Consider the following 16383-nt stretch of genomic DNA (forward strand, 5'->3'; position numbering starts at 1 on the left):
GGTGTGATGAAAGCCACTGAGATCTTGGAGCAGAGGGACTTAGAGTGCACAAAGCCAGCATCAATGACTGTGCAGGTCTGTTGTGGAGAGAGAGCTGTGCTTCCCTATGCACATGTCCTGTCTACACTTAAACACCTGAGTCAATGGACTTGGAGTTATGGCATCAATTTAGAATTAAAGCACAGTTGGAAAAAAATTACTGTGACTATACCTAACTTTAGTGACATATTTGGGGTGTATAGGCTAGCCTAAGTCTTCTCATGATTTTATAATAGTCATTGAAAGTTTCAACAAGTTCTAAGTTTTGAACTTTGTACAGCATTTAGAGTAAACTTTATGAATATATTTAAGTACAGTGCTTCTCTTTGAATTGTCAAACTTTTTGAATATAATCATTTGGCTCAAAGTCTGTTTTAATTTTAAATCAATTATGTATTAAAACAATTTAGAAATAAAGTGAAAAAGAAAGTCTTTGCTATGAGATACCACAAATGGCGACCACTGTAAAAACACATCCTGTATTTCTTCAGATGGTTTCTGCTTGTGCACAAGCACTTGCATATTAATAGATAAAGCTACTCAAGTAGCTGAAACATGTCCAGGTATGTGTGTATCTATCACACTATTTCAAAAGACTGTGAAATATTCTGTCGTGTGTTTATATCATAATAGATGCATTTTTCCTTTTACATAGTAATAAATCTATATAACTTAAAACTGATTATTTTAATTTTTTAATCATTTCAACTTTTTTTTTTGAGACAGGGCCTTGCTAACAAGACCAAATGTGCCTGGAATTTGAGATTCTCCTTCTTCAGTCTGGAATTTGAGATTCTCCTTCTTCAGGCATGTGCCACCATGCTCTACTCATCTTAACAGTTTTAAATGTATGGTCTAGGGACGTCAGCTACTCTCACATTTTAATACCTTTCACCACTGAAGGAGTTCAGGTAACTGCACTGGGAGAAAGCTGCCTTTTGCCCGAGTCTAGCTGACATTCTTTCTTTGGATGGCTTGGTGGCGAACTATTGGATTCTCTCAGGAGGTCGTGGGAATTCTCCCAAAGAACGGGGCATGTCCCGTGCTATTTGTTACCCAGGGCTGCCCCTTCACACTTAGAGGCAGCTGCTTGATTTCCCCTGGCCACAGATCTTCCCATTTTTGTATCCTGAGCAAAGAATTACAGAAACTTGGATGAGAAGGACAGCATCTAAAAGTTTGAGAACTTTTCTGTGAATGTCTAATAGGGGTGGGGAAGTCCAGTGGTACTTAAGACCTCTTTCCCTCCAGATAGCTGCATGGACATGTAGAATTAGGAAGGCATATGTAGGATCTGTATAGACATTACCTTTCTTTTGCTGGAATAACTCAGAGGCTCTAGTGAAAGCAAAGAGCAGAGTAAATTGGGCATTAGAATCCTGGAGTAGAGCCCTTAAGGCAAGGGCACCTAAACTCATAACCACAGTGTAACTAAATGTCTAATTCCATCCTTGAAGAAAGAGCTCCCCTCAGTGTACAATATTGAATTGGGATTCTTTGGAGGGATCATTCAGTCAGGGTGAGTGGCTTAGCTTAGCTATCTACTAGAAGGACCTCTTCACAGGAATGGAGGGGTTTCCCATATCCTTCTGGAAAACATGTGGAAGAATTTAAATTTTGACAAGCCTTACGCATCACTTCAGGACCTTCCAACACACAAGCTTGGTATTTAGTAAGGGAATTTGATATCACAGATTCTCCTTAGAGTTGAAAATACCTCAATAGCATGTGGGGTATAAACCATTAAATATCCCAGGGTAAATATTGAACTTCTGGAGTCAAAAGCCCCATAGCTGCAACTGCCCAGCAATAAGCAAGCTGCCCCTCTGCTACCTGGTCTAAATCTTACTTAGGTAGCCCATTAGCTGAGCAGTTGAGCCTACAAGTTATGCAATCACACTCAAAACCACCCCTTTCTGTCACAAACAGATCAAACTGGAATTGAATGCATAGTCCCAAAGCAGGAATCTGGCTCCCTTTTTCTTTTGAAAAGCACATTGAGATTCAAGGGTCCATATCCCTAAGGAATGTCTCTAAGTTTTGAGTTTCTTCTCAGGACTTATAAAGAGATCTAATCAGTTCAGCATATCTAGGAACCCAAATTCTATAATCCAGTAACTCCCAGGAAGGCTCTTAGCTGTTTCAAGATCTAATGGAGAAGGAAGTTTAAAATACATTGGAGCCATTCAGGTCACAAGGCCCTGGTGCCCTTTTTTAAGGTTAGACCCAAACACATGACATTGGGTTTATAGAGTTTGGTTAATTTGAAATACTTTACCTCCTTCTTTCCCAAGAGAATCCAAAAAGACTCTGTACCCTGGAATATTACTCCCTCAGAGTTTCCACAGAAGACAAGGCAATCCATATCGGAGCAGCACTGTTTGGGGTTGTATCCAATCTATTCGGCCCCAGGAGCAAGCTGCTGCACACAAGTATGGGCTCTCTCAAAATCTCTGTGGCAGAATGGTGCAGGTGACTGTATGCAGTGGTTTGAATAAGAATGGAGCAGGTGACTGTATGCAGTGGTTTGAATAAGAATTGTGCCCCATGGGCTCATATATTTGAATGCTTAGTCACAAGAGAGTGGAACTGTTTGATAGGAATAGAAGTTAGGAGATGTGGCCAACCCATTTCTCTTCCTCTGTTCTCTCGCCATGAACCCCACCATGATGGTAATAGACTAAACCTCTGAAGCTGTAGACAAGACCCAATTAAATGCTTTCTTTAGCCTGGTCATGGTGTCTCTTCACAGCAATAGAACAGTGGCAAAGACACTGTAGGGTCAATTTTGGCTTCTACCAATGGCAAACAACAATACTCTACTGAGAAAAGGAGGAGTTTAACCTTTGTTCTAAGCAAGAAGTCTCTTCCAGAAGAAGATCTGGGGTATCGGGGTCTATTAGGAAGGAATGACAGAAATGCGGATCTCTCCCAGGAGCAGGCAACAGGTTGAGTAAAATATCTTTTAAGGGGTTAGTTGGATATTCCCACATGATAGTTTGTTGGGATTTAGGGTCAGGGAAGAACAGGGGGGTTGAGGAGGAAACTGATCTGTCACTCCCCTGCAGACATTACTGTTCAGGGCCCCTCAAGATCTGCTTCGGGGGCAGGAGCCAAGGGCCTGAGACCTCTGTCTCAACAGATTCTTGGGGCATTGATCCTTCCAGCGATTGCCTTTATAAGTGGGGCAAAGTCCCAGGGTGGCCTACATCTCTGAAGATATTACCTTTGGAGATGCCTTTCCAACTCACAGAGAAAGCAGGACCCTGGGTTAGACTGTGTTCCTTCAGGCTCTTCCTTGATGGCAGCCTAAAGTTCTTCATGATGTTTGCCACTGCATCCTTCCTTCTCTATATTCTTGCTCTGCTGCATACAGTTCCTGACCATGGTTACAAAACACCACAGTAGCTGCCTGAACCAAACCATTTAGTGGCTTGCCTGGCTCAGTGGCCAGCTTCTGAAGCTTTTAACAGCGGCTGGTTGAGTCAAAAATCTGCCATTTAGAAATAATTCATAGACTTGCTTTGACCTTTCTTAGACCCCCGAAGACCAAGATAATGCCTTCTACTCCAGTCTCTCTGTCTATCATTGGGTTTTGATTCCACACCTTAGGACATGCTGTGGCAAAACCGTGTCAACCTAGATCTCCTTTTCCCTCACTGTCAGCCTGCAAAAAATACTAACTCACTCTTAGTATCTCTCATTTATGTAGTGTATCCATTTATTGATTTGTTTATGTTACAACATTTTTGCATTCCAAGGATAAATTCCACATAATCATAATACATGGGATCTTTTATTATTTTTGAATTTGGTTTACTAGAATTTTGTTATGAATTTTTGCATCTGTGTTCGTGTAGTACATTTTATTATTTGTTAATTTCATAGATATATGCATATATAATTTTTGTTATTTTCACTGTTTCCTTTCCTGCTGAAACCCTTCTGGCCAAACTTTTCTGTTCCCTTCCTAGTTTCATGTCTTTAAAAAAAAAAAATTGTGACCTACTGAGTTTAGTTAGAGGTACTTTTGTAAGCATGATAGGAGGCTACTTACTGGAGCATGGGCAAATTATCAGTGACCACACCATTGATGAAAATGACACACACAAATATGCAACCATTAGTTGCCAATAGATCACAGGAAGGTGTGGGGATTTAGGAGCCCTTTTCCTTCCCATATTGAAGGGGGACTAGTCTAATCTTGTCCAGATCTTCTGGGGCATAACTGCAGCTGCAGTAATCTCATGATGCAATTGTGTCATGCAGGAACTTTCTCCAACTTCAAATAATCCCTCCAGGAGGGAGAAGAAAGAGGAAGTAAAAGTTCATAAGTCTCAGAAAGTTCCTGAAACTAACAAGATTCACAAACATCCTCCCCAAAATTATGGAAGCATAAACTGCTGGGGGATAAGACACTCAGACCAGTAGAGCTGCCTAGAGGAAACTTTCTGAGCTCCAAGGTTGAAGATTTCATGGTCATCACCAATGATTAGGTGGGTTGTCCCCTGGTCCATACTGGCGTAAGTAGCCCCAATTACCTCATTGCTTCACCAAAGTGAACTTTGATGGAATCATATTTTTGGCTGATCATTGGTGCCATATCTGGAAGTAAATATCTGTTCATGCTGCCCCAGGAAAGGTCACACAACAAACATCCTTGGAATAGCCGTAAGACATTGTCTCACAGTATACCTCACCATTCAGCAGCTCATACAGAACCTTGAGGTAAGGGTTGATCACTCACCAGTCATTCTCAGGATTTTGATCAGTTATGAGCCTTTGCATTAACTGCCATGCACTGCAAGAGAAGTTTCTCTGATCTAGGCTGAGAGCTGGGCTAATTGATTGATATTAATATTAAGTAGAAAGAAGACAGTTTTACAACACGTACATTTAGTAAAACAATAATTTCCCCCCTCACCAGGGCTTGTGACCTCCCTACCACTGAGAACCAGATTTACAACAAACAGTGTAAGTTTCCTCCTGCGGAACTGGTCTTAAAAACCAGAATGTCCTTGGTTGTCCATATAATATCCATGCAATTATTGAACCAATGGGCACATCTTGCTGAGGAGATTCTTATTTTAACTTTCTGGGTGCAATGCTAGATGAGACCATTGGTGACTTTTACATTGTTTCATCTTGAATGACACCTTCAGGTACTATGAAAGCTAGCCAGCAGGGAGGAAGCATCCAACTCAGTTTCAGCTTGATTTACCAGTGCTTGCAACCAAGATGTGTGGTATCTTCTGCAACAGGGTCTTTCCATCTAGTCCTGGTGGGAAACCAAGAGCAACGACTTTAGCCTGTATTATACATGTTGAGACCCCCTTCAATAATGACTCATAAGTACAGGAGTCACAGAGGTCTTTGTGCTCAAAGACAAGCACTCGGGGACCCTGGAATGTTAGCACATACAGTTGTTCCTTCAAGGGAAAGGATATAAAACCTGTTATCCACCCAGAAGGCTGGGAGTGAACATGTTTAATAGCCCAGTGATCTTGGTACTGTGTGGTCAGAGACTGTACTGGTCCCTCCCTCAAACCCATATCATAAGCATATTTTTTCTATCAACCTATAGAACCTATCTTTATGAAAGGTATCACGTGTACTACACAAAGTTTATACAAAGAGTTTCAATGTAGTCATGTCCAACCCTTAGTTATTTGCTTTGCTCCTCAAGAGTTAATGTGTTATCACCATGAAAGCCTTCAGCAAATTGCACTATGCTTAAATATGCCTAAAATAAACTTCTTGAGGTCAGAATCTCAAACTTTGAAGCAACACAGGCTACTTTGTCATATTGAACCAAACTGCCTTCTTGCCTCCTGTGGAACATCTCTCTGCTGGCAGTGGAGGGTACAGAGAATCCACAGGAAGATATCCCATACCTAGCACATGGATTTTTATTTTTATAACCCATGGTTTCCAAGAGAAGCACTCTCCATTGAGGAGGGTGGCTTCATTCAAACTTTTTGCCATCTATACTCTGACAGAATATATATATATATAATATCCAGAATATATAAAGAATTCAAATCAAAGCATCAAGGAAACAAACAACCCAATTAAAGAAGTACTAGGACAATCCTTAACAATAATCTATAAAATTTGTCCTTATACCCACAGATAAATGTAACTGTATTCCTCTATCTTATTTAGGGTTTCTATTGCTGTGAAGAGACACTATGACCACAGCAACTGTTACAGAGAAAACATTAAATTGTGGTGGTTCATTTACAGTTCAGAGGTTCAGTTCATTATCATCATGGTGGGACATGATAGCATGCAGGCAGACATGATACTGAAGAGGTTGCTGCTACATGTTGATATGCAGGCAACAGGGAGTAGACTGAAACACTAGATGTGGCTTGATCATATATGACTCCTCAAAGCCCACCTGCACAGTAGCAAACTTCCTCCAACAAGGCCACACTTCCTAGTAGTACCACTCCCTTTGGGAGCCATTTTCTTTCAAACCACCACACCCTCATCAATGAAACTTCTCTTTACAACAGATGGAGACCACTACAGAAAATCATAACCAATCAAAATGCAGAGGTATGGAACCCAGTTCCATGAATATATCAACAAAACACCTCCACATTTAAGACTCATAGAACACTGTAGAAGAGGGGTAATGAAAGATAGTACGACCTAGAGGATATAACAATTAGTGAAGAAAGAGGCAGTGAATTTGAAGAAGAGTTGGGAAGGGTACATGGGAAGGTTGGGAAGAAAGAAAGGGAGGGGAGAAATGTAATTGTGTTACAATTTCTGCCATGATTCGGTGGCAGGCTGAACAATAAATTATTTCTCTGGACTGGTGTGGAGACGCGGGAATAAAGACACAGCTCACATGGCTTTATAGGGAGGGAGATTCTCAGAGTTCCCTCATGAAACCCTGAGTTCACATCCTGAAAAATTCCTCTCGTTTATTCTCCAAACAGCCTTTATACCAAAATGTAAACTAAAGGGTAAATTCATTAGCATTCTCTTTCCTAGGTAACCAGGTAAATGGCTTTAGTCACATCTACACCTTTGACCACACCTTTCTATGACCATTTTGTCATGTCCCCCTATCTTCCTTCTCTGTATACTAGCTCTGTCACGTAGGCTGAATTAACACCTCTTTTCAGGCATCCTCCAAATAACAAAGAAAGGAGCAAAACAACATCCTGACCCTTTGTTAGGGTAGCAACAGCCTGTTTGGAAAACTACGTGACCACCTCAGGTGTGGCCTATGGCTTGAGAGCCTGGCTGCCATGCCATATAGAAATATGGGCCTTACAAATCTCAAAAAAAAAAAAAAAAAAAAAGTATTCTAGTATCAGAATCAAACTGCACCCATTACAAATAAAAGACCATTTTGAAACTTTAAAAAATGTTCAAGGGTCTAAACAGAGTTCTCAATAGAAGAAATAAAATTAAGCCAAGAAATACCTTAAGAAGTGTTCATCAATAAAGGGGGGCTTGCAACAAACTCATGGAAACTGAACAGTCAACTACCGAACCACACCTGGGTCAAGGAAGAAATTAAGAAAGAAATTAAAGTCTTTCTTGAATTTAATGAAAATAAAGAGACAACATACTCAAACCTATGGGACACGATGAAAGCTGTGCTCAGAGGAAAGTTCATAGCACTAAGTGCTCACTTAAAGAAAATGGAGAAAGCATACATTGAGGACTAAACAGCACACCTGAAAACTCTAGAAAAAAAAAGAAGCAGAAGCACCCAGGAGGAGTAGAAGACTGAAAATAATCAAACTGAGGGCGGAAATCAACAAAATAGAAACACAGAAAACAATCCAAAGAATCAATGAAACAAAAAGTTGGTTCTTAGAGAAAATCAACAAAATCGACAAACCCCTTTCCAAACTAATTAAACGACAGAGAGAGAACACGCAAATAAATAAGATCAGAAATGAAGAGGGGGACATAACCACAGACACAGAGGAAATTCAGAGAATCATTAGATCTTACTACAAAAGCCTGTATGCCACAAAACTGGAAAATGCAAAAGAAATGGACACTTTTTTAGATAAGTACCATATACCAAAGCTAAACCAAGAACAGGTGAATGAGCTAAATAGACCAGTTAGTCGCAAAGAATTAGAAATGGTTATCAAAAATCTCCCTTCCAAAAAAAGCCCAGGACCAGATGGTTTCAATGCAGAATTCTACCAGACCTTCCAAGAAGAGCTAATACCTATACTTCTTAATGTATTTCACAATATAAAAACAGAAGAGTCATTGCTAAATTCATTTTATGAAGCTACAGTTACCCTGATACCAAAACCACACAAAGACCCAACCAAGAAAGAGAATTACAGGCCTATCTCACTCATGAACATCGATGCAAAAATCCTCAATAAAATACTGGCAAACCGAATCCAAGAACACATTAGAAAAATTATCCATTATGATCAAGTAGGCTTCATCCCAGAGATGCAGGGCTGGTTCAACATACGCAAATCTATCAATGTAATCCACCATATAAATAAACTGAAAGAAAAAAACCATATGATCATTTCATTAGATGCTGAAAAAGCATTTGACAAAATTCAACACCCCTTTATGATGAAGGTCTTGGAGAGATTAGGGATAAAAGGATCATACCTAAATATAATAAAAGCTATTTACAGCAAGCCGACAGCCAACATTAAATTAAATGGAGAAAAACTCAAAGCCATCCCACTAAAATCAGGAGCACAACAAGGATGTCCACTCTCTCCATACCTCTTCAATATAGTGCTTGAAGTTTTAGCAATAGCGATAAGACAACATAAGGGGATCAAGGGGATTCGTATTGGAAAGGAAGAAGTTAAGCTTTCGTTATTTGCAGATGATATGATAGTATACATAAACGACCCAAAAAACTCTACCAAAGAACTCCTACAACTGATAAACACCAAAAAATCAGTTGCCTTCCTATACACAAAGGATAAGGAAGCAGAGAGGGAAATCAGAGAAGCATCACCTTTCACGATAGCAACAAATAGCATAAAATATCTTGGGGTAACTCTAACCAAGGAAGTGAAAGATCTATTTGACAAGAACTTTAAGTCTTTGAAGAAAGGAATCGATGAGGACACCAGAAAATGGAAGGATCTCCCTTGCTCTTGGATTGGGAGGATCAACATAGTAAAAATGGCAATTCTACCAAAAGCAATCTATAGATTCAACACAATCCCCATCAAAATTCTTCACAGATCTGGAAAAGACAATAATCAACTTTATATGGAAAACCAAAAAACCCAGGATAGCCAAAACAATCCTATACAATAAAGGATTGTCTGGGGGGCAGTACCATCCCTGACTTCAAACTCTATTACAGAGCTACAGTATTGAAAACAGCTTGGTATTGGCATAGAAACAGAGAAGTCGACCAATGGAATCGAATAGAAGACCCTAGCTTTAACCCACAAAGCTATGAACACCTGATTTTTGATAAAGGAGCTAAAAGTATTCAATGGAAGAAAGAAAGCATCTTTAACAAATGGTGCTGGCAAAACTGGATGTCATCCTGTAGAAGAATGAAAATAGATCCATATCTATCACCATGCTCAAAACTCAAGTCCAAATGGATTAAAGACCTCAATATCAGTCCGAACACACTGAACCTGATAGAAGAGAAAGTGGGAAGTACTCTACAACACATGGGTACAGGAGACCACTTCCTATGTACAACCCCAGCAGCACAGACATTAAGGGCATCATTGAATAAATGGGGCCTCCTGAGACTGAGAAGCTTCTGTAAAGCAAAGGACACTGTCACTAAGACAAAAAGGCAACCCACTGACTGGGAGAAGATCTTCACCAACCCCACAACAGACAAAGGTCTGATCTCCAAAATATATAGAGAACTCAAGAAAGTAGACCGTAAAGGGCTAATCAACCCAATTAAAAAATGGGGGCACTGAGCTGAACAGAGAATTCTCAACAGAAGAAGTTCGAATGGCCAAAAGACATTTAAGGTCATGCTCAATTTCCCTAAGGATCAGGGAAATGCAAATCAAGACAACTTTAAGATACCATCTTACACCTGTCAGAATGGCTAAAATAAAAAACACCAATGATAGCCTTTGCTGGAGAGGTTGTGGAGAAAGGGGTACACTCATCCATTGCTGGTGGGAATGCAAACTTGTGCAACCACTTTGGAAAACAGTGTGGCGGTTTCTCAGGAATTTCAGGATCCACCTACCCCTGGACCCAGCAATACCACTCTTGGGAATATACCCAAGAAATGCCCTATCATACAACAAAAGTATATGCTCAACTATGTTCATAGCAGCATTGTTTGTAATAGCCAGAACCTGGAAACAACCTAGATGCCCTTCAATGGAAGAATGGATGAAGAAAGTATGGAATATATACATATTAGAGTACTACTCAGCAGTAAAAAACAATGACTTCCTGAGTTTTGCAGGCAAATGGACGGAAATAGAAAACACTATCCTGAGTGAGGTGAGCCAGACCCAAAAAGAGGAACATGGGATGTACTCACTCATATTTGGTTTCTAGCCATGCATAGGGGACGTTGAGCCTTTTGTGCGTGGTCCTAGAGAAGCTAATTAAGAAGACGAACCCAAAGAAAAACATTTAGGCGATGAAAGGAGGCAGAGACAAAGACCCACATTGGAGCACTGGACTGAAATCTCAAGGTCCAAATCATGAGCAGGAGACAGAGCACGAGCAAGGAACTTAGGACCACGAGGGGTGCACCCACACACTGAGACAATGGGGATGCTCTATCAGGATCTCACCAAGGCCAGCTGGCCTGGGTCTGAAAAAGCATGGGATAAAACTGGACTTGCTGAACATAATGGACAATGAGGACTACTGAGAACTCAAGAACAATGGCACTGAGTTTTGATTCTACTGCATGGACTGGCTTTGTGGGAGCCTAGGCAGTTTGGATGCTCACCTTATTAGACCTGGATGGAGGTGGGTGGTCCTTGGACTTCCCACAGGGCAGGGAACCCAGATTACTCTTAGGAATGATGAGGGAGGGGGACTTGATGAGGGTGGGGGAGGGAAATGGGAGGTTGTGGTGGGGAGAAGGCAGAAATCTTTAATAAATAAACAACAAAAAGGAAAAAAAATCAAAAAAAGGGGGGGGGCTTGGTGGTGGTGGTGCACATCTTTAATCCTAGCACTTGGAAGGCAGAGGCAAGTGGGTCTCTGTGAGTTCAAAGCCAGCCTGGTCTACAGAGTGAGTTCCAGGACAGCTAGGGCTGTTACACAGAGAAACCCTGTCTCAGAACACAGAAAGAAAGAGGAAAGAAAGAAAGAAAGAAAGAAAGAAAGAAAGAAAGAAAGAAAGAAAGAAAGAAAGAAAGAAAGAAAGAAAGAAAGAAAAGAAAGAAAGAAAGAAACTTAGCAATAGAGAAATGCAAATCAAAACAACTTTGACATTTCATCTTATACAATAATGGCTAAGATCAATGAAATAACTGAAAGCAAATGTTGTTCAGGTTATAGGGAAAGCAGAACCCTTATTCACTGTGGGTGAGAATATAAATTGGCACGGCCACTCTGGAATTCAGTACAGAGAATCCTCACTTAAAAAAAAATTATGTGACCGTTGACTTGTTTCCAAAAGACTCAACATCCTGCTCCACAGAACTTGTTTAATCATGTTCATTACATAATCACTGTCCTATTCAAAATAGCTAGGAAATGTAAACAACCTAAAGGGCCTTCAGGGGATGAGTGGGAAATGACACACATACTCAACGGAATACTGTTCAGCTATAAAGAAAATAAAACCCTGTAAACTTCAGGTAAATGGATGGACCTACAAAAGATTATATTGAGTGCTGTAACCCAGACACAGAAAGACAAACAGCACATTCTCTGTCTCACTTGCAGTTCCTAGCTCCAGATCTTTAGATGTGAGCTTATAACATGGAGAAGCCTCAGAAACTAGGAAACTATATGGGGACCATGGTGTAGGTGTAAATTAGTAGCAGAAGAGGAGGATTTGATGCAGGAAATGGAGCTACAGATGAAGAAGGAGGGAGTGGGGACAAATAACACCAAGGTTATTTCATATTTACCTAAAATTATATACAATATATAAACTAGCAAAAACTCCAGTACCAAGCATGAGAACTCTCCTTTAAAATGGTTGGTCAGAGTAGATTATGAGCGACTTTGAGGCAATCTAGATTATGACTGTTGCCCTTGGTTGCCTCTCAGGGGTTGAATAAAGCTGCTCTTTCTGATGACTCTGCAAGACTTAGAATACCAGAACTGGATCTCACTAGAAAGATCCTTCATGCAGTCTAGCCTCCATAGTACCATAAAATACCATGCAAGCTGCCAAGGGAGGAAAGCAATTGATATCCTACCTCGCTGTGACACATAGGAACCACCACATTGTCCAGCATGACATGATATCAGGAAAGGTACTGTAATTGACACTCGTGTGTTGTGGCTAACCAACAGCTGTCTAGTTAGATATAAGACCCACTTAGCACGAAGAAAATCATGCCTGGTCCTGGAAACCTACTCAATTTCCCATGGGTAGTAAGGTCACGGATCTTAGAAGAGAATCTACTGCCATTACTTTACTAGAGCAGCCTAATTCCTAAACACATTTTACACCTTCTCCTTATACCACAGAGAAGTGTAACTCTCACCCTTCATCGAAGAAGCTTGTCTTCACAGCAAATGGAGACCATCATAGAAAACCACAACTGGACACAATGTGGAGATCAATGGACTGTGGGGAGCCCAGCCACAGTGGATAATCTGAACCACAACTTCTACATCTATAGCTCAGGGAACATCACAGAAGAGGGAATGGAAAGAGTGTAAGAGCCAGAATACCAGGAAGTCTGCTGTTCAACAGTCTCTCATAGAAAGGGCTTTACAAACAGGATCTGAACCATGGCAATAGCAATAGACATGCTGACATGGAATGGGAACATCTCACGCACAGGAAGCTGAGAATTGAATATTCATGACTTGCTTTCTGTGGCTTTCTCCTTTCCTTTTCCTGGATAGCCTCACCTAGGTGGTAATGTGTGTTGGCTTTCTTTTAAATTTTATTCTTTGAGAATTTCACATCATGCACCCTGGTCACTCTGATTTCTCAGTCTATCCATATCTGCCTCCTTTAAAACCCACGCCCAAAACAATAAAAAAATTAAAATTCCGATGTCTTAGTTAGGTTTCTGTTGCTGTGAAAAACACCATGACCACTGCATCTCTTATAAAGGAAAATTTTTTTTATTTTTTTGATATTTATTGAGCTCTACATTTTCTCTGCTCCCCTCCCTGCCTCTCCCCTCCCCCTTCAATTCTCCCTCAAGGTCCCCTTGCTCCCAATTTACTCAGGAGATCTTGTCTTTTTCTACTTTCTACTTCCCATGTAGATTAGATCTATGCAAGTCTCTCTTAGTGTCTTCATTGTTGTCCAAGTTCTCTGGGATTGTGGTTTGTAGGCTGGCTTTCTTTGCTTTATGTTTAAAAAACCACCTATGAGTGAGTATATATGATAATTGTCTTTCTGTGTCTGGGTTACCTCCTCAAAATGATGTTTTCTAGCTTCATCAATTTTCCTGCAAATTTTTTAAAGGAAAACATTTAATGGGCTGGATTACAGATCAGAGGTTTAGTCCATTATCATCATGGCAGAACATGGCTGCATGCTGGCAGGCATGGTGCTGGAGAAGGAGCTGAAAGTTCTACATCTTGATCCACAGGGAACAGAAAGATACTGTGTACCACACACAGGCATAGATTAAACATATGAGACCTCAAAGCCCGCCTACACGCACACATTCATCCTTTAAAAAGACCACACCTCCTAATAATGTCACTCACTATGGACCAAGCATTTAAACACATGAGTACATGGGGTCATTCCTATTCAAACCACCACATCCAATTTACGTTTTCCATACACTCACCTGAGCATGCTCAAACCTTCAGTGGCCTGCTCTATGGGTGGAACTGAGTCATTCCCCTCTTGAATCCCTGCTGGAAACCATCAGTTGTGAAGAGCCTGGTTCAGCATCTTTATCACACTCCCTAAGAGTTGGCTTCATGGCTTCATGGCTGTTACCCTTTTTTTAGGATGGGTGTGATGGGTAGAGGTAATGGTCATCACTGAAGCTTCCATTTCCCATTTTCTCAACCATGTATCTGCAGTCATCAATATCTCTACAAAAGTAGCTTCCTTACTCTTTTTAGTCAGTGGAAGCATGGGTCATGGGCTTCTACATGTTTTCTGGTGACACCACAGACCCCAGCTGCAGTAGGGCCATGGATGCAGACATGTCCTCTGTGGTAACACAGATCTAGATATCATCATGGCCTCAGAGGTCAGCACAGGCCACTGAGATCAGCATGGCCTCCAGTGGCAGGCATGATCCATGGACATGAGCATGACTTCAGGCAACAGCCCAGACCATGAACTTCTGAATCTCCTTTGGTGGTAACACAGACCCTGGCTGCAGCAGGACCTTGGCCCCAAACATGGCTATAGGCAGCAACAAGGATCACCACCAGCTCAGCTGGCAGCACAGGCCACTCACATCAGCCTGGACCTGGAGGTCTCCAGTTCCACCTAGCACACGCCCTGTTCTGCTTCTTTTTCTCCCATCTCTCCATCAAATACTTGCTCATCATAGTTGTGACCCCCACCTGCACCACAAGGCAGCAAGTAGGTATGTTTTCTTGAACCCTGAATGTTCACTTCCAGATTCTATTTCAGTAATCTCTCCACATCTCTACATAGACCTATTGCATAAAACTCAAGATGACTATACGATGATTCCCTCTTGGTCTCTTTCTTTTCCTATGTGGTCCTCTGCTGAAACAGTCTGGTCCAGCAAATTCTGATATGAGTATTTTCAAGCCCACCATCAAAAGCATTCATTTTTCCTCCCCTTGCTCTTTAGGTATATTAAGAAAGATTCTTTCTGAAGACAGGACACATAACAAGTTTACAAATACACCCTCCCCAAAACCCATTCATCAGACTCAAGGCTAAGACGCCTTCACGCTGAAGTCACCCTCCTGTAGCAAGGAGTGAGAAAAGTAATCTTAGAAAAGAACAGACTGAAGGGGTTTGCTCACCGGTCTCCTCTCACTCTCCCGGCCCTCTGCGTTCCTCAAGCACAGAGGAATTTAAAAATCATAAAACAACTCCTCAAAACTTAATTTAAAACTACGTATGCCCAGGTGGGATCAAAATTTAGAACTGAGTAACTATCAAACCATAACAGCTAATGAAAACGTGATGCTCCAATGATATATTACCCTAAAATCAGAAAAGTTGCAAAACAGGAAGCAAATACTTAAACATTTTCTCAAAAAAACTAAGTTCTGGGAGCTAGAGAAAGAAAGTTGAAGAATTCAAGATGAAATTAATTTTTTTATTTTAAATTTTTGAGTCATTTTACATCCTTATCACAGTTCCCCCTCGCTCCCCTCCTACTACTCCTCAGAAAGAGTAAGACCTGCCATGGGAAGTCAACAAAACCTGGCCTATCAAGTTGAGGCAAGATCAAGCCCCTTCCCCTGCATCAAGGCTGAGCAAGGTATCCTTCCATAGGTAGTGGGCTCCAAAATGCCAGTTTATACACAAGAGATAAATTCTGGTCCCACTGCCAGAGGTCCTACAATCAGACCAAGCCACACAACTGTCACCCACAGTCAGAAGACCTAGTTCGTCCCATGCAAGCTATCATCAGTGTTTTTGATCTTAGACATTCTGACAGGTTAAGATGGAATCTCAGAGTCATTTTGACTTGCATTTCCCTGAGGACTAAGAATGTTGAGCAATTCCTTAAATGTCTTTTGACCATTTGATATTCTTCTATTGAGAGCTCTCTGTTTAGATTGGTACCCCATCTTTTAATTGGATTGTTTGGAATTTTGATGCCTGGTTTCTTGAGTGCTTTATATATTTTGTAGATCAGCCCTCTGTCATATGTGGGGTGGTTAAGATCTTTTCTAACTTAGTAGGCTGCTTAATTGATCCATTGATCCACATGCTTGTTTACGCCAATATCAAACTGTTTTTATTACTATAGCTATATAGTAGAGCTTGAAGTCAGGCATGGTGATGCCTCCAGAAGTTCCTTTATAATACAGGATTGTTTTGTCTATTCTGGTTTTTTGTTGTTGTTGTTGTTGTTTTTCCATATGAAGTTGAATATTGCTCTTTCAAGGTCTGTGAATAATTGTGTTGGGACTTTGATGGGGATTGCATTGACTGTGTAGATTGTTTGTAGTAAGATTTACATTTTTACCATGTTTATCCTACCTATCCAGGAGCATGAGAGATCTTTCCATTTTCCAATATTTTCTTCAATTTCTTTC

Source organism: Chionomys nivalis, chromosome 18 (assembly GCF_950005125.1).
Source record: "Chionomys nivalis chromosome 18, mChiNiv1.1, whole genome shotgun sequence".
NCBI lineage: Eukaryota > Metazoa > Chordata > Mammalia > Rodentia > Cricetidae > Chionomys > Chionomys nivalis.